The sequence below is a fragment of the Schistocerca gregaria genome, chromosome 10, assembly GCF_023897955.1.
Source record: "Schistocerca gregaria isolate iqSchGreg1 chromosome 10, iqSchGreg1.2, whole genome shotgun sequence".
Classification (NCBI taxonomy): Eukaryota; Metazoa; Arthropoda; class Insecta; order Orthoptera; family Acrididae; genus Schistocerca; species Schistocerca gregaria.
The window spans coordinates 168,312,339-168,334,576 of NC_064929.1; the positions used below are offsets into that span (position 1 = coordinate 168,312,339).

The 22,238-nt window shown below is 42.3% G+C and overlaps 1 protein-coding gene and 1 long non-coding RNA gene across 2 annotated transcripts in view; one reads left to right on the plus strand and one right to left on the minus strand.

Annotated features, from left to right (window-relative positions):
* Positions 1-22,238, minus strand: part of LOC126293363 (uncharacterized) — a 1,719,051-nt gene that overhangs the window by 1,471,900 nt on the left and 224,913 nt on the right. Inside the window, exon 2 of the long non-coding RNA XR_007552282.1 lies at positions 3,245-3,301. This is a non-coding gene — a long non-coding RNA (uncharacterized LOC126293363). The remainder of the gene's footprint in view (positions 1-3,244; positions 3,302-22,238) is intronic.
* LOC126293360 (uncharacterized) overlaps positions 1-22,238 on the plus strand; it is a 305,549-nt gene that overhangs the window by 178,662 nt on the left and 104,649 nt on the right. The gene's annotated exons all lie outside the window — the stretch shown is intronic.

Below are 22,238 nucleotides of genomic sequence, written 5' to 3' on the forward strand. Positions count from 1 at the left end.
GGACTGTAACTATGGTACGATAGCGGAGCTCGGAAATACGCTAATGCGTTAATGGAGAACCGATTTAATATGGAAAAATAATTAGTTCCAATTTTGGCCACCAGATGCAAAACTGGCGGGTTACAGCATCTCATCCAGTGCGCATATTGAATAAACAGTTAAAAAGAAAGACAAGCATTTCGATGTGACTAACCATTTGTGAAAGAATAAGGATAAGTATTGTTCTGAAGTCTTCTAGAACTTTGGCAGATCTGGTTTATGAGAGGATCGGCTGACTGGCTCTCTCCACTTTAATGTCCAGTGCCCATTCCTTAATGTGATGCTAATTTCCTCCGTTTTTCTTGCCGTCCAGCGTCCCAGGTACTCTCCTTTGTGTTCTTTCCCTCTCTTGCTAGCAGTCTTTCCTTCGATTACTCCTCGTTTCAAGATATTTCTTTGCAACGTGTAAGTTACAGCCCAGCCAAGATGGTTCAAATGGCTCTGAGCACTATGGAACTTAACATCTATGGTCATTAGTCCCCTAGAACTTAGAAATACTTAAATCTAACTAAACTAAGGACATCACACAACACCCAGCCATCACAAGGCAGAGAAAATCCCTGACCCCGCCGGGAATCGAACCCAGGAACCGGGCGTGGGAAGCGAGAGCGTTACCGCACGACCACGAGATGCGGGCCCCAGCCAAGAAGTTTACTTCTCATTCTCATAATGTGCACTAGATTTCTATCCTCTCCAGCTCTTAGAAATACTTTCTTAGTGACTCTGTCACTCTACTTCACTTTTAGCTTCGAAATCCTACTTCTGTTTAGAACTTAAACTGATTACATGAAATGTGTAACTACAGTAAAATGCGCTGAAAATATTCCCCTTTGTTACAAGATTTTGGCCAAAGAACAACCATTAACGTTATCTCACATCGGTTTGTCCGAGAAATTCAGATTCCATAAACGCCTTCATTGTGGAAGGGAGTCAAAATCGCGATACATGAAATATATGCCACTTTGAACATTGCATGGAACATCACGAAAATTTCAGGTCTCGCAAAAACTCACTTACCTTACTGGCTGTAATATACATACAAAGAATTCAAGATGACTTGATCACAGATCAAATACTATCTCACATAAAATATAAAAGAGCATGAATACAGCTTACAACTCGAGTGGGTTTTCTGAAAACCAGGGGATGTGAATAAATCAAAAGTACTTTATTATCGATTCATCTGTAAAGAATGGCTACAACAAGGTAACTCTTCTCCTATGATGAACCACGCGGAGTACAGTTCCATCGAATGTAAGAAAAAGAACAAAATGAAATTTCATAAATTGTACAATAGGCTACTCTGGCTAATATGAAAAGTGTGTGCTCTACATTAATCTTACAGATGGACCATTGAAATGCCGATATTGTTCCGTGAAAGTGGAGTAAGATTTCTCTCTTTCAACAACGAATATTAAGTCTGGATACAACAGAAGATACATCGACGACACTAAAATCATTGCAAACAAAATATTATGCCAAGCTAAGCTAGCAAAACTACGATCTCACCATAAGTTTTGTAGGTTGCAGCACGGAACGTAATATGAACTCAGCACACACAGCGTCCTCAAACCAGTCCCGACTAGCGCGAAGATCTGAGCCGACCACAAATGCGAAACAGAATCGAGTACCTTAGTCTAGTATTCATTCGGGGTATGCTTCCATTGAAATTTGTCGCATGCCCACCTGATTTATCAGCTAACTACACATCCAAAGATATCGACTACAGACATACACAGATTTTGACAGCCAAATAATGTAGTATGTTTAACAGTCGAGAACCTGAGAACAGGATGTCTTTCCAGATCTTCAGCGATACCCATCTCTTGTAAAGATGAGTAATTAGAAAAGTGACTTTTAATAAATAGTTTTCACACTTATCTACACAAGCACTTTTAAAAGCTGTGCAAATTTTGCCTCTCTCTCTCTCTCTCTCTCTTTCTAGTTCTTTTCTTCTTTCTGTTGGTTTATGTCAATTAGCAAGCGATGCAGGCAAACAGATCACGTTGGCTGCAGATGTCCTTAGTAAACAACGAAACTATTGTTGAAATTTCTATACAGACACTATGTACTCTAATATAAAAATTGATGTATGTCTTTAAGTCTGTTTGTTCCACGTATAGTACTTATTGTTTCGAAAGGAATACTGTGGGTACCTACCACATAGCTCTCAAAAGGGTAGGGTGATGGTCAAAAGGTTTGGAAATACCTGCCATCCAAGCTGCATTGCATGAATAGCGTGTTGTGTCGGTAGTATCAGAATGCTTTCCAGGGGATGTATGAGCAAGTGGGCACGGCTGAGCAGAGATAGGGAGTAGTAGTATATGCACAGCGAAAGGAGGGGGATGTGATGGGCAGAGGAAACTGGTAGGAATATATGGACAGAGAGACAGAGCGAGAGAGAGAGAGGGAATTAAATGAGATGATGTGAAAGTATCTCTAGCGTTCACATATTACAGATTTTCCTGAAGTCTCACCTTTCACTGACACATACTTCAAAGTGTCGAACACAACACTGAAATAGATTCACTATGTTGTTGGGCAGAATTTGAGAATTCTGTGTGCAGGAGCAGGATTCGTACCCGGAACCTTCGATTTTCGATGACATGTGCTCTTAACCTGACGACCCATCTCCACTGGATGCCATTTTTCCAGTAATGTGAACTACCTAACGACTAGTCAGTTTCGTGTAAATATTTCAGAGAATCGAAGACATGTGCATGTAAGGTTGTCCAAATATTTGCTACGCTCCAAAGAACGGCGAGCCACGCTCTGATCTAGTCCCGATCAGTAACTTTAAACTGCAGATTTCACAGAAATGCACCATGATATCCAGATTTCAACATACAGCAACTGCTGAGTTTTCAGTGTGGAAAGTTTTCAATGTATGTGTACACACCGGTTATATTTTATAACGCAGTATCACTATATACAACGTCTGCAACGATCTGCACAGAGGATCGAAGGCTGTAGGACATCACAACTGATTACACGGTTTCTGCTGTTACAAGCTAATCGGCATCTCGAATGTGGTTTATGTTTGCACTTCTATGTTTGACACAGTGTTGACACCTCTAGATGCAGCATTTTAGTTCAGTCAAAGACAACGCTACTGCGCGAGAATGAAATTGCCAGCAACGAAAATGTAAGTGAATATCATTGATAAGAAAATGAATTAGGAGGAACACTATGTTTCTCAACTCACCAAAACAGGTGGCCCTCAACACACGTCGCACTCCGCGATCCCGACGTGCACCGACTCCTGGAAAGAAAGACAATGAATTAACTTCGTAAGCCATGATTTTCCCGTGTTAGGCGGAGAAAAACCGTTTCCCACATCATTTCCAGCTCTGTAGAATTAAAAAATAAGCAGCCAACACACAAAATATACTGTGCACTCACCCCCTCTAACTCGCAAGGCACTTCGCTACGCTCTGTAGTTATGCATTTCGGTGCGTTATCTGGTCTTCCCCATAAAGCACTGCCATTTCCTTTACGTATCAGTACAAAGATAAAACCGCATCGCTTCACCTCTTGGCCGGTGGTAAAGGTCTGCATTGAGATAGTGAAAATTACTCGTTTCCGGCGTTACCAGAAATGCTAGCTACACATCCGTTTCCCTGTCTTGAAAGTCAGATCTGCTCTGTTCCCTAGCAACGATACGTCATTATTCCAGATGTGTTTGTAGCGCTAATTTGTCTGAAGGTCTCACCTTCAGCTTGGCCTCGATTTCGTCGCTACACAAAAGGTTCAACAGTCTAAGCGAATTTTAAGGATGTAACTATTTGACAGTCGGCATTACTGAAGAATTGGATACAACCCGTCGGCTATGACCAAAAACGTCAGAGGTTACCAGAGATGATGTAATGCAGAGATTTAACAGCAGAGACGATTAATGAGAAACAAAGGAATGTAGGAGAGAGAAAACAGATAGTAGATACATAGCACGTCTATTTCGAACATAAAGTTAAACATATCGTTTCTTTGAGTCCAAGTATCCTATTGTTCAATGGACCTGATTTATCTATTCCTATGAATATGGAAGATATGAAGCAGAGTTCGTCGAATGCAGTACGAATACAAATTTTACAGCTTTTTTTCACCTTCACTAGCACTAGTATTACTGCGATATTTTTCATTCGATGCTGGTACTATTGAAGGTGAAAAGAGCGACATAAGGAAAATTTGTATCGCGTACTTCCGCTGATCTATATACACTCCTGGAAATTGAAATAAGAACACCGTGAATTCATTGTCCCAGGAAGGGGAAACTATTGACACATTCCTGGGGTCAGATACATCACATGATCACACTGACAGAACCACAGGCACATAGACACAGGCAACAGAGCATGCACAATGTCGGCACTAGTACAGTGTATATCCACCTTTCGCAGCAATGCAGGCTGCTATTCTCCCATGGAGACGATCGTAGAGGTGCTGGATGTAGTCCTGTGGAACGGCTTGCCATGCCATTTCCACCTGGCGCCTCAGTTGGACCAGCGTTCGTGCTGGACGTGCAGACCGCGTGAGACGACGCTTCATCCAGTCCCAAACATGCTCAATGGGGGACAGATCCGGAGATCTTGCTGGGCAGGGTAGTTGACTTACACCTTCTAGAGCACGTTGGGTGGCACGGGATACATGCGGACGTGCATTGTCCTGATGGAACAGCAAGTTCCCTTGCCGGTCTAGGAATGGTAGAACGATGGGTTCGATGACGGTTTGGATGTACCGTGCACTATTCAGTGTCCCCTCGACGATCACCAGAGGTGTACGGCCAGTGTAGGAGATCGCTCCCCACACCATGATGCCGGGTGTTGGCCCTGTGTGCCTCGGTCGTATGCAGTCCTGATTGTGGCGCTCACCTGCACGGCGCCAAACACGCATACGACCATCATTGGCACCAAGGCAGAAGCGACTCTCATCGCTGAAGACGACACGTCTTCATTCGTCCCTCCATTCACGCCTGTCGCGACACCACTGGAGGCGGGCTGCACGATGTTGGGGCGTGAGCGGAAGACGGCCTAACGGTGTGCGGGACCGTAGCCCAGCTTCATGGAGACGGTTGCGAATGTTCCTCGCCGATACCCCAGGAGCAACAGTGTCATGCTACCAGTGTTAAAGACTGCGATGGAGCTCCGTATGCCACGGCAAACTGGCTGACACTCACGGCGGCGGTGCACAAATGCTGCGCAGCTAGCGCCATTCGACGGCCAACACCGCGGTTCCTGGTGTGTCCGCTGTGCCGTGCGTGTGATCATTGCTTGTACAGCCCTCTCGCAGTGTCCGGAGCAAGTATGGTGGGTCTGACACACCGGTGTCAATGTGTTCTTTTTTCAATTTCCAGGAGTGTAGGTCAACTGAAGAATCGTTGACCTATATACATCAACTGAAGAATAGGGTACAATACTAGCGAAGACGAAAATAGCGACATACATAACATTGGCATCCAGTAATACAGTTTAACTACGAAGGTAGTATCCTGATCATAATTTGACCTATACAGGTCAAATGCAGTACGGGATACAAATCTTACATATGTTTCTATTTTTCGCATCCTCTAGCATTAGTACCCTATTCCTCAGTTGACCTACATGGGTCAACTCAAGTACGGGATACAAATTTTACTGTTGTAGGTTTTTTCACCGATGCTAGTGCTGTTATGATAATTTTCAGACTATGCTACTAGTATCGAAGACGAAAAAAAGGTTCGTATCCCATACTTCGCTAGCATTAGTATCTTATTCTTCGGTTGACCTACATGGGTCAACTGGAGCATGTTATACAAACTTTACGTATGTCGGTCTTTCTGTCTTCACTAGTACTAGTATAGGAAGAATAGGATGATTGTAGTAGCTGAAGAATAGGATATTAGTCCTAGCGAAAGCAGAAAAGGCGACATACGTTAAGTTTGTATCCTGTACTGCAGTTAACCTATACAGATCAACTGGAAGTTTCGGATACAACTGATATATGTCAACTGATGTATTCCATGCTTACGTTACATATAATTTTTTTTCAATTTTCCTCTCTTTTTTGCACCACTATCCCATTCTTTAGTTAAGCTGATAAATCCATATCTACAAACGAAAATCAAAAACCATAAACTGTCCAAAATGAAAAAATTCTTCCAAAATATCTAAGATTGATTGTTGTTGTTATTGTCTTCAGTCCTGAGACTGGTTTGATGCAGCTCTCCATGCTATCGTATCCTCTGCAAGCTGCTTCATCTCCCAGTACCTACTGCAACCTACATCCTTCTGAATCTGCTTAGTGTATTCACCTCTTGCTCTCCCTCTACGATTTTTACCCTCCACGCTGCCCTCCAATACTAAATTGGTGATCCCTTGATGCCTCAGTACATGTCCTACCAACCGATCCCTTCTCCTGGTCAAGTTGTGCCACAAACTTTTCTTCTCCCAATCCTATTCAATACTTCCTCATTAGTTATGTGATCTACCCATCTAATCTTCAGCATTCTTCTGTAGCACCACATTTCGAAAGCTTGTATTCTCTTCTTGTCCAAACTATTTATCGTCCATGTTTCACTTCCATACATGGCTACACTTCATACAAATACTTTCAGAAATGACTTCCTGACACTTAAATCCATACTCAGTGTTAACAAATTTCTCTTCTTCAGAAACCCTTTCCTTGCCATTGCCAGTCTACATTTTATATCCTCTCTACTTCGACCATCGTCAGTTATTTTGCTCCTCAAATAGCAAAGCTCGTTTACTACTTTAAGTGTCTCATTTCCTAATCTAATTCCCTCAGCACCACCCGACTTAATTCGACTACATTCTATTATTCTCGTTTTGCTTTTGTTGATGTTCATCTTATATCCTCCTTTCAAGACACTGTCCACTCCGTTCAACTGCTCTTCCAAGTCCTTTGCTATCTCTGACAGAATTACAATGTCATCGGCGAACCTCAAAGTTTTTACTTCTTCTCCATGGATTTTAATACCTACTCCGAATTTTTCTTTTTTTTTCCTTTACTGCTTGCTCAATATATAGATTGAATAACATCGGGGGAGAGGCTACAACCCTGTCTCTCTCCCTTCCCAACAACTGCTTCCCTTTCATGTCCCTCGACTCCTATGACTGCCATCTGGTTTCTGTACAAATTGTAAACAGCCTTTCGCTCCCTGTATTTTATCCCTGGCACCTCCAGAATTTGAAAAAGAGTATTCCAGTCAACATTGTCCAAAGCTTTCTCTAAGTCTACAAATGCTAGAAACGTAGGTTTGCCTTTCCTTAATCTTTCTTCTAAGCTAACTCGTAAGGTCAGTATTGGCTCACGTATTCCAACATTTCTACGGAATCCAAACTGATCTTCCCCAAGGTCGGATTCTATTAGTTTTTCCATTCGTCTGTAAAGAATTCGCGTTAGTATTTTGCAGCCGTGACCTATTAAACTGATGGTTCGGTAATTTTCACATCTGTCAACACCTGATTTCTTTGGGATTGGAATTATTATATTATTCTTGAAGTCTAAGGGTATTTCGCCTGTTTCATAAATCTTGCTCACCAGATGGTATAGTTTTGTCAGGACTGGCTCTCTTCAAGGCCGTCAGTAGTTCCAATGGAATGTTATCTACTCCAGGGGCCTTGTTTCGACTCAGGTCTTTCAGTGCTCTGTCATACTCTTCACGCAGTATGTCATCTCCCATTTCATCTTCATCTACATCCTCTTCCATTTCCATAATATTGTCCTCAAGTACATCGCCCTTGCATAGACCCTCTATATACTCCTTCCATCTTTCTGCTTTCCCTTCTTTGCTTAGAACTGGGTTTCCATCTGAGGTCTTGATGTTCATACAAGTGGTTCTCTTATCTCCAAAGGTCTCTCTAATTTTCCTGCAGGCAGTATCTATCTTACCCCTAGTGAGATAAGCCTCTACATCCTTACATTTGTCCTCTAGGCACCCCTGCTTAGCCATTTTGCACTTCATATCTATCTCATTTTTGAGACGTTTGTATTCCTTTTTCCCTGCTTCATTTACTGCATTTTTATATTTTCTCCTTTCATCAATTAAATTCAATATTTCTTCTGTTACCCAAGGATTACTACTAGCCCTCATCTTTTTACCTACTTGATCCTCTGCTGCCTTCACTACTTCATCCCTCAAAGCTACCCATTCTTCTTCTACTGTATTTCTTTCCCCGATTTCTGTCAATTTTTCCCTTATGCTCTCCCTGAAACTCTGTACAACCTCTGGTTCTTTTAGTTTATCCAGGTCCCATCTCCTCAAATTCCCACCTTTTTGCAGTTTCTTCAGTTTTAATCTACAGTTCATAACCAATAGATTGTGGTCAGAGTCCACATCTGCCCCTGGAAATGTCTTACAATTTAAAACCTGGTTCCTAAGTCTCTGTCTTACCATTATATAATCTATCTGATACCTTTTAGTATCTCTTCCACGTATACAACCTCCTTTCATGATTCTGAAAGCAAGTGTTAGCTATGATTAAGTTGTGTTCTGTTCAGAATTCTACCAGGCGGCTTCCTCTTTCATTTCTTAGCCCCAATCCATATTCACCTACTACGTTTCCTTCTCCCCATTTTCCTACACTCAAATTCCAGTCACCCACGACTATTAAATTTTCGTCTCCCTTCACTATCTGAATAATTTCTTTTATTTCATCATACATTTCTTCAATTTCTTCATCGTCTGTAGAGCTAGTTGGCACATAAACTTGTACTACTGTAGTAGTTGTGGGCTTCGTATCTATCTTGGCCACAATAATGCGTTCACTATGCTGTTTGTAGTAGCTCACCCGCACTCCTATTTTTTAATTCATTGTTAAACCTACTCCTGGATTACCCCTATTTGATTTTGTATTTATAACCCTGTATTCACCTGACTAGAAGTCTTGTTCCTCCTGCCACCGAACTTCACTAATTCCCACTATATCTAACATTAACCTATCCATTTCCCTTTTTAAATTTTCTAACCTACCTGACAGGTTAAGGGATCTGACACTGCACGCTCCGATCCGTAGAACGCCAGTTTTCTTTCTCCTGATAACGGCATCCTCTTGAGTAGTCCCCGCCCGGAGATCCGAATGGGGGACTGTTTTACCTCCGGAATATTTTACCCAAGAGGACGCCATCATCATTTTATCATACAGTAAAGCTGGATGCCCTCGGGAAAAATTACGGCCGTAGTTTCCCCTTGCTTTCAGTCGTTTTGGTTATTGTTACAAGGCCAGATCAGTCAATCATCCAGACTGTTGCCCCTGCAACTACTGAAAAGGCTGCTGCCCCTCTTCAGGAACCACACGTTTGTCTGGCCTCTCAACAGATACCCCTCCGTTGTGGTTGTACCTACGGTACGGCTATCTGTTTCGCTGAGGCACGCAAGCCTCCCAACCAACGACAAGGTCCATGGTTCATGGGGGGGGGGGGGGGGCAGATTCATAAGAATGAAAATAAGTACCGAATGAATTGGAATGAACAAATGATTTAAATTAATACGAGCGCCAAAAATCGTACGCAGTGTCTAACCCTGTCTTTTAAGGACACATTTATATTAATTTCCAATGATGGTTCCTCGGTACGGAAGATAACCATTTCATTATGTATGGCTCGAAAATGAAGACATTAATGTCTATGAGTAAACTGTGACATCATTGGTGAAAGCCGACGAGTTATATGCCCTTCTTCAGTCAATCCTAAACAGTCCTCTGCTGCATCTGAATTACCTCAAGATACCGTTAGGAGATTGGAGCATAACCGGATGTAACGGTTATCCTTCTTTATTTATTTACTGGCGTTTAGCGAACTTGCCATGCAACTACCGCTTTATCAAGTAACTAGCGCAATTGACTGTTTTGTAAAAGAAATTTTTAGTTACATATCGAATACACAGAAGCTGACTAAGGATCATAATAAATCATGACAATAGGGGAAAAATACAATGCATAGATTACGCATACACTCGAAAATAAATTTTATTCCTTTTTGTTAGGTAATACCTTGGATGCAAGTTTCCTTTGCCACTGAATCCATAAATGACAGAAGTTTTTTGTGGGACGTACAGTTTCTTCACATTTTAACTATGTGAAGAACCCTTCAAGATGAACAAAACACATGCATTTGGAATGAGAAGTAAATTAGTTTTCAATATGAACACAGATTTCATTGAAATATAACTATGAAAACATTTTGATTTCATAGTAATTGTGTGTCCGTTGCTTTATATTTCGTTTCTCTGTACTCCTTAAAGTGTTTCATACAACGTTTTCTGCTCTGAATTCTCTGTTGACCACCTCAGAGAAATTACTTAAGGTAGTCCCTCACCACATCGGTATTCCAGCGGCCCTGATACCGTTTCTAGATGACTCTCATGCATCGATGAAAGCGTTAATCTTGTTCTGTACTGTCATCACCCAATTTTTCAAGGAAAATCCAAGATAATTGTACAGGCAGTGAATCTGCGGTTCATCATAGCACCTAACTTCTTGAACTTCCCTATTATGTTGGCTACAACAGAATTATATGACCGATCTCTCTTGCTGCCTAAGAATTCCGTAAAAACTTGCTTGAATGATATAGAAACCTCCGTGATACAGTATATGATAGTTTCAAAGTTGAATGTCAAACAACGAAATTTGCTTATTTAGGAATGACTGACTATGAGGGTAACACACACCAGGCATCATTAACGATCTGGCGCGCGGTATTATCCGAGCGGTCTCGGGCGCTGCAGTCATGGACTGTGCAGATGGTCCCGGCGGAAGTTCGAGACCTCCCTCGGGCATGGGTGTGTGTGTTTGTCCTTAGGATGATTCAGGTTAAGTAGTGTGTAAGATTAGGGACTGATGAGCTTAGCAGGGTAGTCCCATAAGATTTCACTCACATTTGAACATTAAAGATCTGAATGGGGAAAGGGAATCTCATGTAACAATAAGAAAAACTATGTAACTCTTAGGTCTCTTTCGAGTAAGCATGATACAGTTACGTGTTATTATATGGAAATTTTCTGTGGAGGTAAGCGACCTGTAGCAAAGTTACCAGTGGAAGTAATGTTAGTCAGAAAGTACGTCATATTGTCAGCTATAACTACCAACACACAACCACACGTCGGTAGCTAATTTTTCTGTATGTAGTGCCTTCTTGTGTCACGTGTACGCGATACCACCGGTATCTTTATGTGTGCCTATCGCTGTCCTATGCCGTTTCTCACCTCAGTGATATGTCAACAACATACATACGGTTACGATAACCCACATGAAGAAAACTGTTGATGTAATAACAGTCACTTGCAACTTGAGGAAGTAACCGAATTTTGCTGTTTCGCTAGCAGTGTGGAGCAAAACGCTAAAAATGGTTCAAATGGCTCTGATCACTGTGGGACTTAACTTCTGAGGTCATCAGTCCCCTAGAACTTCAGAACTACGTAAACCTAACTAACCTAAGGACATCACATACATCCATGCCCGAGGCAGGATTCGAACCTGCGACCGTAACGAAAACGCTAAATGTGTTAAGGAAACCAAGAGAAGGAAGAAGAATAGTAGCAGGCAAGAGCCCATTCCAAAATAAGGAGGACATCGGTCCGCTCAGTAAGAAAACATTTATAACGACCTTTGTGTGGCGTGTCCCGGCATACGGTTGCGAAACCTTGGCGTCAGTGAACCAGGAAAAACATCGTCTGGAGCAACAGTTCTGGTGAAGGATGTCAAAAAAGAAAATAATAAAAAAAATAAAAAACAGAAAAGTAGGTGGGCCGACAGAAAAACGAATGAGATGATTCTACAGGAAATAGGAGAGAAGGAAAAATTACTGGAAGCTACAGGCCATGGCAACGTAAAACTCTAGTGACATTTAATTAGCCATGATAATTCTTTTTATGAAACGCTTTCGAAGGAAACACCGTAGGGAGAAAACTAGGGGGCGACCGTGAATATTCCGTTTAAAAAATGTGTCACTGAGTAAGGATGTTCTTCACACACAAAGAGGACTACTGTAGAGGCAAAACTGTGGCTGCGTTCATAACGCTTAGCCTTTTGAAAGAAGAGAAGACGAGAACGTAAGTCTCTTTTTCGAGACCTTTGGCTTCAGTGAAAAAGAGAATGTATGCCAATCCATAAAAAACAGTCTTTTTTTTTGTACCTCGGTTGATCCAGTAGATAATAGAATTAAACAGGCAACAAAATCACGTGCCCCCTGTGAGTAATATTTTTCTCTCTTTCTTCCGTTTCACCGTGCTTTGAGGTAAGTTAAATCGATCAGTTTTAAAGTTTCGTGCGTTCCTAATAGCCGAGTGTTGTTTCATTCTTACTGACAATGCTTTCTTTTATTTCTTCAGAGATTTGAATTGTTCATTTGGTTTTAATTCTGACTAGGAACCTCTCTTTCTTGTCCTTTAATTTTTTTTCTTTTTCAGTTTTACTTATGAGCATACTTTCTCTGGTTTGGATTTCTCTTAGGTCTTTCTTCGATTCTTAGAACCAGTTTCGTTGGCCCTTTTGTTGTGGAGGTAATAGATTTTTTCCTTTTTAGTCTGGGAATGTGCCCTTAAAAATCGGTTGTTCTTTTCCTCATTGCATCTTCGGTAGTTTGGTAAAGCGTTTCGTTTTCGATGTGGATTAGTTTGTTGTTGTGGAATCTGGAGTCAAGGATTTTTCTTAATATCTCCATTTCTTTTATCTCCATCCTTTTATCTGGTCCATGTTGGTGATGGGCAGTGTTCTGGCTGTATACAGGGCTTCTCTAGACTCTTTGTTATGTGTGTTTTTGTTTAGGTGTAAGACAAGCTGACTTTTCCTCTAGGGCATTTCAACTGATCCTTGCTCCAAGATATTAGAATTTTTTGACGACCTATACTATTTGTTCTCGCTCTCTAAAATGTTTTGGTGGGCTATTTTGTGTTTGTCATTATCATTGTCTTTTCAGACGAGATTTTGATACCTACTTTTTCTCATCCGTTTTTTTGTAGCACAAGTGTCTGTTCCTTAACTTCTTTTAGTATCTCAGCAACTAGTAGAGACTTATCGCCTGCAAACTGCAACTGACTTTGATGCCTTTGTTGTTTGTTCTTAGTCTGATTTCACTATGGATCTCCGTGTCTCACGGACTACTTTCTGTAGGCAGCAGTGAAATAGCAATGCGGAGAATCCATCTCTTATTCCGAATCATTTATTTAAGTTGACAAGAAAAGCTTTCTTAGTCTCTCTTACATCCATCCAAAAATTCTACAGATTTTACGTTACACTTGTTGCAGTAAGCATGAAACACTACATTTAGAAATTAAAAATTATAACAGTACATATCCAGACGCCCACAGATTATATTAATACGTGATAAATACAGCAGTAATTAGAAATTGCGGTAAGGTAGCAGTGACGTGAGGGATATGGGTAGATGAGAGGGGGAGGGAGAGAGGAGTGTGACAGCGCACAGTTCATGATTTTAAGGGAAGGGAAGGTGGCGTGACTCGCAGGAAAAAGGGGAAAGGAAGGAGCAAACTGGAAGAAGATAGGAGAATTGGCTTTTGTATTTGAAGGAGGGATAATTGGACTTATACACTGATTTTTGGGAAAATATTTACGAGCGCAGCAGAAGGAAGTCGCTCAGCTTCTTCGTAAAACCGACAGGGCACCGGCCTGTGCGCGTAGCACAAAGCAAAAATGTTCAAATATGTGTAAACTCTAGTGGGACTCAACTGCTAAGGTCATCAGTCCCTAAACTTACACACTACTTAACCTAAATTATCCTAAGGACAAACACACACACCCATGCCCGAGGGAGGACTCGAACCTCCACCAGGACCAGCATCACAGTCCATGACTGCAGCGCCCTAGATCGCTCGGCTAATCCCGCGCGGGGTAGTACATAGCAGCTTGTGCCATAGTCGAGGGCCGGCGTAGAGTAAGAGTTTGCGAGTGTGTTTACTCTGCTTTTTAGGATACTGCATAAGGGCGACCTTATGTTTCGTTAACTGCCACTTGCCGAAAACCATGTGTCGATATCTCGAATCGTTCACGAAATAAAAGTGTGTTTATGTTGCATTCGGTAACGTGGAGGAAAGTAACAGCACTATTAAAGCGCGATTAGAATGACGCGACTTTGAAGAGTTCCTACCACTGGAGGGAAGATGAGGCCGTTGTCCAGGTAACGCAGCCTCCCTCCCCCTCCCCTCCGGCCAAAGCCCCCCCCCTCCCCACGGCACTTTACTCCCATCCCCTCACCTCCTCCGTCCACACACGCACACACACACACACACACACACACACACACACACACACACACACAACAGATCGGTGGGTAACCGAGCGGTGGACCCTGTTGCCACGCCGTCCTTCACGACGGATAGACCCGTGGCTCAGTTCCAAACTTCTTATTGCTGTTTTATTTTAAAAAGTATAGGGTGGTTATAATAAAAGTAAAGCTATTCACAGGGTTAATTATCGTATGGCAGCGATAGTTGTTAGGTTTTCCAATGCGTTAATGCGGGACCGATTGACATTGGGGGGGGGGGGGGGGGGGAGTTCCAATTTCGGCACCAGGTGTTCATCTCATGCTCTTAATGAAAGTAAGACGTGTAGAAATGCTCCCATATATAATGGATTAGGAACGGGGTCAAACAATAGAGAAAGGCGTTATGGTGATTTTATTATTAACTGCCGCTTACAGTATTCGTTTACTGAGAGAAACTGTGCGTTGCATAGCGGTGAGATAAAAGATTCCCGGAACAGAAAAAATAGAAAAGAAAGGAAAGAAAGAAAATAAAAGTAGTGTGAAAGTGATATTTGAAATGACGGATGTTTACTTACCGCTAAAATTACTTATTTGTGTTACACTGTTACCGAACCCCTGTTGTATGTGATCTTCAGTAATCCGTCACTAGGCGCTACAGTCTGGAACAGCGTGACGGCTACGGTCGCAGGTTCGAATCCTGCATCGGGAATGGATGTGTGTAATGTCCTTAGGTTAGTTAGGTTTAAGTAGTTCTAAGTTGTAGGGGACTGATGACCGTAGATGTTAAGTCCCATAGTGCTCAGAGCCATTTGAGCCATTTGAATAATCACTCCAGTTGCTAATATGTTCCTTATTATAAGCCATGATCAGTTTCGGCTTTTAAGTTTGGAAGATATCATCTACTGGATATGGAACTGTAATGGTAATCATCTATTTATATCCGGATCCCGCTCCAGCTACTGCCGGGTCTGGGTGCTGACGACTCCTCTCCATTTGGCTCGGTCTTCCCACCACTTTTCTTCCTCCACTTGCTGCCAGGTCACACACGTCCTTTCCACAGATATTCTCAATCGCGTTTTGCACCGTGTTCTTGGGCGCCCTCTAGGTCTTTTTCTATCCATCTTTAGTTCTTCCATAATTTTGGGGAGTCTCTGCCCACACATCCTCTTAACATGCCCATATCATCCTAAACTTTTTTTTTCAATTTCTTCTCTCATACTTTCTTGTTTAAGGTCCTTTCTAATATCTACATTCCTTAGTCTGTCCATTCTTGTTTTTTTCCTTATCTGCTCTGAGAAAATTCACTGTCCCTGCTTCCAGTCTGTTTTAGTCCGTTTCTGTCATTGTCCATGTTTCTCCTCCATAGGTGACATTAGGGAAGTAATAACTATTATACATAAGGAGTTTTGCTTTTTCTGAAACTTCCTTATTCCAAATCCGGTGTTTTATTGTTTGGTACAGAATTGCCTCCCTTCTGTAAACTCCTATTAATTTCGTTGGTTATTCTTCCATCACTAGATATTTCACTCCCTAAATAAGTGAAACTGTCTACCACTTTGAGGGGTTCTCCATTCAAAGTAATATCCCTTTGTCTCTTCCAAATACCATTACTTCACTCTTATCTTTATTTATTTTTAATCCAAACCTTTTCATTATTTCCTTCCACGCATCAAGTTTTAACTGTACATCTACCCCTTTCTCGCCCCATATTATCATATCACCTGCAAAAATCATCTTTTTGTGTTTTTCTTTTACTATATCTTTAACCGCCCTATTCATTCCCTTCATCACAACATTAAAAAGTGCAGGAGGTAGAATACTTCCTTGTTTAAGTCATTGTCTTATTTCGAAGCGTTCAAAATTCCCCAATGATGTTCTAATTCTGCAATTGTGTCCTTTGTACAGTGTCTTTATTACGTTAGTGTATCCATGTTGTATATCTATTTTCTTAATTCCTTCCCAGAGTCTCAGTAATGGTAATATGTTCTATTATTATACTCCACAACCGGTCTCGGTGTTACATTTAAGCCGTAGTCTCAAACAGAAAAGTGTTTTAGTTTCAGTTAACGCCTTAAATTTAAAAGTCGAAACGAGTCATTGACTATAATAACAGGACATACACTGTCCAGTCACCTTCGTTTGACCACCGCCCCTATTCTACGTCAACATGCGACAACCCAATAACCACTCGCAGACATAAGGTAGCACAGTCGAGGGTATATGATGGATGTCGGGGAGCGGGGTCGGAAACACAGTGCAATCATTGTCGTAAAGCAGAAACGAGGCGATTTAAGTGATGTGCAGAAGGGCATCGTTATTGACTTTCGGGTCAAGTGTGGAAGCATTTACAAAACGGAGCATAGGTGACAGGGGTGAAGGATGGCTGCGGGGATGTGTAAGGGCGAATATACGTGCAACAACTGACAGACCAGATAAACTAAGGGGATACCAACAGCTTCTCTTTAATGATCGTTAAGCCAACGTTGCTTCATCTACCAGCAGGACTATGCAATAAGTCACACAGGCCGCAGTGTGAGGCACCATAACGAGTTTATTCTACACTCCTGGTCACCATAATCCCCCTATTTAAACCCAATCAAGAATGAGTGGGATCGATTGGGCTGTTAGCGCCATCGATCCTTAACCGAGAACCTAACACAGCTGGCTACGGCACATATTGACCTATTATCAAGATAAGAAAGCCAAAGGGACATGGCTCAAATGGCTCTCAGCACTATGGGATTAACTTCTTAGGTCATCAGTCCCCTAGAACTTAGAACTACTTAAACCTAACTAACCTAAGAACATTACACAAATCCATGCCGGAGGCAGGTTTCGAACCTGCGACCGTAGCGGTCGCGTGGTTCCAGACTGTAGCGCCTAGAACGGCTTAGCCACCCCGGCTGGTGGACATGGTTCACAGAAGGCGGAAAGATCTACTGGAAGGTGCTCCTATGCACATACAGGAGCGTGAACCCCCGCTCCACAAAAGACAGAGAGAGAGAGAGAGAGAGAGAGAGAGAGAGAGAGAGAGAGAGAGAGAGAGAGAGAGAGAGAGAGAGAGAGGGAGGGAGGGAGGGAGGGAGGGAGGGGGAGAGAGAGAGAGGGATAGAGAGAGAGAGTGCTACGAACACACAAAGCTTCCCGGAAAGAGCAGAAGCTGAATACAGCTACGGCGTGGAACCAAAAAAGAAAAGAATAACAACACACTGGGCATCAATTGAAGCTTGGAAAAGAGTTGGCTGAATTGCGGACGTGGTCGTTAGTTGTCCAAAACAAAGAACAAGAACAAATAAAAAATATGGAAATTAAAGGAGCAGTATAGACACAGCGATACCTGTGGTGAGTCTCCTGTCTCTCTTTGTAAAATCCTGACTTCTCTGAATTCTGGGAATACGCCAGCTAAAATGTCCTTACGTGCCTACATAGTAGACAACAAGTCTCGAACTGGTTGCGTTAGCGTCAGACATGATGTATCCTTTGTTTTAATGTCCGATGGCTTCTTGGACGGCCTTGGCGTGGAGCCGACGGCGCGTAATCGGACAGCAAACGGCCAAGCTGCCCTGCCGTCGACGACTTATCAAATGAGACTCCGTGTAGTATTCCGCAGAATGCATTGGCTTTCCCGACGCTAATCACTGTGCATAACTCGCGACACAGTCGCCAGATGTCAGCCCTGGTATCGCGTTACAACGTGCTTGTCAGGACATGCAATATACTCAGTACGTTACGTCGTGTACGTCGGTAATTCGCCGGCAAGCCCCATTCCACAGCGGATCTAGTATTACTTACATACTCGGCTGCGAGTGGCTACAGAGACGCAGCTGCCAAGTGCACTAAAGGTCAGGATGTGTTCCAGGCGCGCAAGAGAAACTTTTATGCTACCGTTTCATGCCGTTCAGCTAAGAGCTCCCAAGCTAGGAGAATCATAAAACGTGTGAAAATTTTTGCAGTATTAATGTGACTTCCTAACAGTCAGAGCCAAGTTCAGTGTGTATCAATATTCGGTCACCCACTACCTTTAATTATGTTCGATTTAAATCCAGTCATTCCGTTAAGCGTCGTTGTATCACTGTAAGCTGCTAATAAACAAATAGGAATGCATCTTTAATGCTTAGCCAAGGTAGAACATGACTCGTGTTTACTTGATCAGAGAGAGCAAAATAAAACTGGCCCGGAAAGTACAATGTAAGACAAAGAAAAAGACGCACCTCGAAGGAATTATCCAAATGGGACGGAAATCAGTAGATGTGATGTAAATGTACAGACAAAAAAGTGATTACAATTTCACGAAAATGTATGATTTATTGGGAGAAAAAGATTCACAAATCGAGCAAGTGAATAACACGTTTGGTCCACATTTGGCCGTTATGCAAGCAGTTCTTCGGAAGATACGGTGTTCAGCTCTGGCTGTCTTCACTGGCGGCATCGTTCTATGAAGAGTGCGTAGAAGAGCTGGGTTCCCGCTGTGACTATAGTCTGCACAATGGCGGAAACAATGTAGAAAAATACCTCCAAATATGCTTCCTGGAAGTAAGTACCATTTTGAAAAAACTCATTTTTTAAACAATACTTTATTTCTACGAGAAAGAAAATATTTTGAGGTATTTTTCTACATTGTTTCCACCACTGTTCAGTCAGTTGTCACAGTGGGAACCCAACTCTTCTACACCCTCTTCATAGAACGATGCCGCCAGTGAAGACAGCCAGAGCTGAAGACCGTTTCTCCCGTCGTCATCGCTGTGAAGCCGCCTTCCTCCTAAATCAAGTGATGGTCACAAGGAGCGACATCGGGGCAGTTCAAAAGAAAAGACGTGGTATGCTCTGTCAAGGAATTGTGTTGCTTGATGACGACATCCCCATTCTGCTGGCGTCAAAGCGTCACTGTAAACTCTACTCAACAGTTCTTCCATCACCCTGCGTACGGTCCCGAACCCGCAACTTCTGACTAACACCTGTTCCGGAACATAAAGTGTGATTTTGCAGGAAGTCGCTTTGACAGCCATACCAAAGCAAACAACGGTGTTCAGCTTTGGCTGTCTTCATTGGTGGCCTCTTTTAACGGAGATGGGGAGAAAAGTTGCTTTCCCTCCACAAATATCTGAACTATACAACTATTTAGGAATTAAGCTCTTACAGGTAAAAATAAATTTTCGTTTAAAAAATGTTCTTGTGAGTTTTTTTTTTTGGCAAAACTGTATTCACTTTCTGGACATGCCACGTGCTATGGAAAGTAGATTGCTGTTCTCTACGAAACTGTGGAAGAATTACAGAACTTGCGGAATAGATCAAACAGTCTACGGAGCACATAATGTTGATGGTAAGTAAATGAAAGAAACATGAAAACGATGTGGAGTACCAGAAAGGAGACCAGCTGTAAATTTACCATCAAGAATGAACAGCTCAAATAAGGTTCTTCCAGTGCTATAATTTCATATTTAAAGAAATTATTATTATTATTATTATTATTATTTTACATTCGACTTCGCCCGTCCTCGGACCACGGGAAGCATTTAGTTTCCCTGCTAGTCTTTTATTCTCCTTCCAGAATCTCTTTATTCTATCGCTGAGGTTCCTCCTCCGTTCCTCTGTCTACAAGATCTTCTTCCATAGTTCGCTTTTCCTGCAACACCTTTAATTTGTCAATCTTCGTCTGGTATATCGGTTTATGCCAGATTCCTTTGAGTCATCCATGTCTTTTCTGATGTCCTTAATACAGCTTTGGTCAACTTTAGTCTGGTAATATAGTTATTGTTATTATTATTATTATTATTATTATTATTATTATTATTATTATTATTGTCATTATTCCACGCAGAAGACCTGAAAAGCACAGCTTGTTAGGTACTTCAAAAACCGAAATCACAACAAAGGAAAATTAAGTAGGACGAGATTTTAAGTACCTAAGAGAACGGATAGGTTCTTCATAATAGCATTAAACAACTGGAGTGGTCAACCAATAAATTTATCTGCAATAAAAAAATCGATAACCCTAATTGCCTAAATTAAACGCTACTGTACTGTTGTTCGACAGGAGGTTCTAACACGTGACAGACTGTTACAATGGACCGGAAAGGTATACCGAGGACGGCTGAGGCGATGGAATGAAAGATATTGCGAAGAACCCTACGTTCAATAAAAGAAAACAGCGAATATAGAGGGCATCAGTGCCACCAACTATGCAAGCACGTGGAGAAGCTAAGTGACGTGATTCAGGAAAAAGGATTCCTTTTATGGCCACGAGACTGCCGAGGGCGGCGAATACATGAAGGATATTACCGTCCAAGTTGTTACAGAGTCGGGAAAATGTTTCCAGCGATACGGGAAAATATTTGCTTTATTATAATTCCAGTCCGGGATCACAGTCTTTATTTATAATCAGATTATTAATTTTGGTCGGTAATGACCATCTTCTGACCTGAGTAGAAACGTATTACATTACACGTATAACGCTACTGCATATGATGCTGCAGTCAAATTAATTAAGGCAGTATGTCTAATGGACAGACTGCTCAAGGATCTCAAATTTAAGTAGCTGTGCGGCATGCAGTTTTAACCTTCCGGGAAGTTCCAGATAAGAGCGCACTCTGCTGCAGAGTGAAACTTCATTCTGGCTATACTTTCTTGTTCGAGGTACTGTCAAGGAAAGTCATCTCTCCCACACGAGACAACGAAATACAGCACTGCCCCGTTCCGTGTTTTACACAAGTTGCAAGTATTTATCCTGCTGCCCGTCATTTCGTCACCTCATAGTTCAACGTGGAATTTGCTCTCACCAGCAAATATGTCAGCATTCCAGAATGGTATCCTGCCAGAGGGAGCCCTTTGTCTCGGTTCACTCTATTTACTTAAAGCTTTTTCTCGCCACTCCTTCATTGTCTCCTCTATTCTCTAGTAACCCTCAGGATAGTTGAACACTAGCTCGCTTACGCATTTCGCCAGCAGCTGGTATGAAAATCTACGTGCCCTCAATCGAGAACTACGCTTGTTTCTTCTTATCGTTGCGGTCTTTTAGTCTCATTTACATTACTCTTTTCAAGGAACAGATTCTATGCAGTCTTTTACTTCTAATCGTGTTACAGTCTATTCAGTAGCTCTACCGGGATTATTCAACAAATTAAAAACGCGGGGGTGGATCTTCAATAGTGGCAATATTTATTCACAACCTATACAAAAGAGTTACATGTTTGCATCTGTTACTGTCCTTCAAAGTGGTCACCAAAGTTGTGTTGTCAGCGATGTGGAAGGCGTAGTATACCGTTAGCACAGCCTGTTCTGTCGATTGTGCGAATGGAGCCGTCTACTTTCTGTCGAATCTCTGGAACAGTTCTGAAGCGAATGCCACGAAGTGGTTCCTTCATCTTCGGAACCAAATGAAAGTCACAAGGACTGAAGTCAGGGGAGTAAAGTGGACGGTACAGTACTTCCCAGTCCAATCGACTGAACAGAGCAGCCACAGCTGGCCCTGTAAGCGCCCGCGCATTGTCGTGCAAAATGATGGGTGGGTTGCGCAGAAAGTGTCGCGGCTTCTTTCGCAAAGTTGGTCACAGGTGATGCTCCAAAAACGAACAGTAATACGCTGCACTGACGGTCTGCGGTGGAGGTACGTAACGCGTTAGCATAACACTATCACAGTCGTACACGAGAATCAGCGTAGCTTTCACTATATTGGGGCTCTGACGCACTCAACTTTCGCTGCGACCCAAAATGACGCCATTAGTTCGATTGGCGTTTCGTGTCTCATCCAGTGTGACGACACGACGTAAGAAAGCCTCTCCTTCGTGCTCATAGCGCTCCAAGTGCGTCTGAGCAGCGTCGTACCGTATCCACTTCTGCATTTCCGTCAAGTCGTGCGGAACCCATCGTGATGTAATGTTTCGCATGCCCAGGCGTTCCTTCTGGATGCGAAGCACAGTCGTATGCGCTAATCCGGTTTCGTGGGCGAGCTGACGAATCGTATGCGCATTCCGCCAATCCTCTATGCT